At 38.7% G+C, this 3,427-nt stretch overlaps 1 protein-coding gene across 1 annotated transcript in view; it reads left to right on the top strand.

The window, feature by feature from the left end:
• The window catches only part of LOC106881254 (sodium-independent sulfate anion transporter-like), a 156,592-nt gene that overhangs the window by 531 nt on the left and 152,634 nt on the right, over positions 1 to 3,427 (top strand). The window lies entirely within an intron of this gene.

The raw sequence follows: 3,427 nt of genomic DNA, 5'->3' as shown, positions 1-3,427 counted from the left end.
ACTGCGCGTTCGGGTCCTCGCTGCTTTAGTAGTACCATGAATCCTTTTGCTTATTTGTTAGGTGTTTTGTGTATGAAACGAGAAGATGGGATTTATGTGAAATTTGACAGCTATTTCTAGCAAGTTGAAAGACCACATAGGAGTTTCTCCGTTGAGTGCTATTGCGTCACCTGAAAATAAATCTCGATGTTAGTGGCGGTGGAGGTTGGAAAGCTGGGCCTATGAATCTCAATTTCAATCCATTCAATGAGTTTCCGCAAAATTCCCATTTGCATAAGTTGCACTCATAAAGATTGTGTAAGTTGAGACTAGAATAGAAAATACTTAAGTGTCACGTTATAGGATCTGACTACCGGATTCTAGAACAAACCTCTTGACCATTTCGACACACACACTTATAAATACTAACAGAAACTAACACGCCTCTTCGAGAAGTTTTCCTTCATTATTATGTAATGTTATATTGGTTTCAATTTTTGGCACGAGGCACTAGGGGGTATCTGGGGGTAAACAGGTTTACAACATTACATCGACTGCAGTGCTCAGCAGCGACTTATTTTATTGACCTCAGCGGAATTTGACGAAATGCTGCTAAGCATTTTGCCCCGGCGTGCTAGCGATTCAGTCAGCTCAATATTATTACATGGCCTAAGCAGCAAGTTGGCTGAATCATTAACGTGGCGGACAAAATACTTGAGCTGTTTCTTCCGTCTTTGTGTTCCGAGTTCAAATTTCGTCGAGGTCGACTTTTCCTTTTATCCTTTTGGGGTCGATTAAATAAGTACCACTTGAGCATTGAGGTTATCAACTAGCTCACTTTCTTAACACATAAAGCGCAACAGGCCACGATCGTGGCCGTCAGACACAGGTCGACAGGCCACGATCCTGGCACAGATAGATGCATTTAATTTATGTCACTCAAACGCTCCAATACGCCCCAGAATGCAAGAGGACTGATAGTTCAACTAATGACTTTCCAGATAATGCAAAACTTGCTGCCATTATATACTAAGAGGATATTTTAACTATTTTCTGTTTTTTGTGTGTGCATGGTGGTCTCATTTTCATAAAATTTGCTCAGCAGCCCATGCTATGTAAGTGCAAATCCCATCGCTTTATGGGTTAAAGTTTCAGACCTTGTTCCTATAGTAGAGAAGTATATTATTGCATGCTCTGTATATATAAGACAGCATTGACCAATGTGTCCTTTCCTAACTTACAAAAAAACGATTGATCGAATAATGAAATATGAAAGGGAAACAAAGAAATTTGTGTTTATAAAAACTATGATCAAAATCTTAAGAAAACGGAAAATTATAGAACAGCAAAAAACTGTGTGTACTTTGTCTCCAGGCACACCTTTCACCAAGTTTATGCTCACACCTCTAGATACAGCTAAGGCACCAATTCTGTTTCAGGCTAAAGCTGGTTGAGGAGAATTTCCTGCCATAGAATAAATAGGCCTATAAGACAACAGATGTTCATACTTTTAAAGACTCTCATCACCACATCACCATGTTAAAAGGAGCTGTCTGTGGCTATTCATTTAATACAAGAAGGTTCTTTCTTGTACAGCAGGGTTGTATGAGTTTGAACGTGATAACAGGATTAGTGGTGTGACATTTTCATGGATTTACAATACAACCCCACCGTGACTTCTTTCTCTCTTGTCTGCACAGAATACAGCATGCATTAGTGTGTGTATCTCTGCATCATTTATGTCTGCAGACAAATGCATATTGCTTGAATTGCAATGCATATTGCTTGAATGCATGCAGAAAGATCCCTCAAGTATACAACATACATATATATTAAAAAATAATAATTTATGTAAGTCAATTGTTGTTGATCAATTTTTCTCCATTTTCTGTTTACTTCATATATATATATATATATATCATCATCATCATCAACAGTTTAATATTCAATTTTTCATGTTTGCATGGGTTGGATAAGGTTTATTGAGGTAGATTTTATACAGCCATTTGTTTCTATGTCAAGACATGCTTATGCAGAATATTGGAAATGAATGACGATCCTTGTATGACAGGAATAATCATTAACAATCATCATATGGTGTCAAGATAAGGACATCACTGGCACCAAGCCATATTGGTCTTCGCCTTTCCCTTGGATAACATTGGTAAGGAGAGGAGTGGCTGGTATGCATGGGCGACTGCTGGTCTTCCATAAACAACCTTTTCTGGATTTGTGCCTTAGAGGGGATCTTCCTAGAGTCAATCCCATGGTCATTCATGACCAAAGGTGGCCTTTTCTTTTATATATATATGACTGTCAAATTTAAGAACTATATTAGTTTGTATTTGTTTTATGCAAACAAACTTTTTATATATGTTTTCGGTATGAATGGTTTTGTTATACGGTGCCATATTTTACAATCCTGTAAATAATAATAATGGTATTTTTATATAAGCTCAAAGCAATCACCGTGCAATGACTAAAGGAAAATAGGGTTGATGTTGACATTATTACCTGGAAACAAAATCAAAGGAAAATAGTGCAACGGATGTAAAAAAGGTGTAGGAAATGAATATGAAAGCAAAAACGCCCAGAAAGCAATGGTGGGTGGGAGATAGGCTTTCAGAAAATTCACAAGATCTAATGATTTTCCCTCATAACTTTTAGGAAAAAGGGGCTTTTTAATGAAATTTTATATAAGTACCTTTCAAATGGTATAGATTAAGATTATAAAGAAATTTGTGGGGAAAATGTTTTCTGAAGGGGTGGGCAGAGGACTTCGGAAAATTCACAAGATCCAATGGTTTTCCCTAATAACTTTGAGGAAAATCATTATCTTTCTACTTTCAAACCCACATAGGAAACGAATCTGAAAACAAAAATGTGCGGAAAGCAACGGGGTTAGGAGGACTTTGGAAAGAGCCTGGTGTTGCCATCCGGTTTCACCAGTCCTCAGTCAAATCGTCCAACCCATGCCAGCATGGAAAGCAGACGTTAAACGATGATGATGATATATATAATATGTGTGTGTGTGTATGTATATACATATACACTCTAAACGATGATGATGATATGTATGTATATATATATACACACATGCACACACACACACATACACACATATATCATCATCATCATCATCATCATCGTTTAACGTCCGCTTTCCATGCTAGCATGGGTTGGACGACTTGACTGAGGACTGGTGAAACCGGATGGCAACACCAGGCTCCAATCTAAATTTGGCAGAGTTTCTACAGCTGGATGCCCTTCCTAACACCAACCACTCAGAGAGTGTAGTGGGTGCTTTTACGTGTCACCCGCACGAAAACGGCCACGCTCGAAATGGTGTCTTTTATGTGCCACCCGCACAAGCCAGTCCAGGGGCACTGGCAACGATCTCGCTCGAAAATCCTACGGGAGCCAGTCAGGCGGTACTGGCAACGGCCAC

Source organism: Octopus bimaculoides, chromosome 1 (assembly GCF_001194135.2).
Source record: "Octopus bimaculoides isolate UCB-OBI-ISO-001 chromosome 1, ASM119413v2, whole genome shotgun sequence".
Classification (NCBI taxonomy): Eukaryota; Metazoa; Mollusca; class Cephalopoda; order Octopoda; family Octopodidae; genus Octopus; species Octopus bimaculoides.
This window is presented reverse-complemented; position numbering and strand designations above follow the sequence as displayed.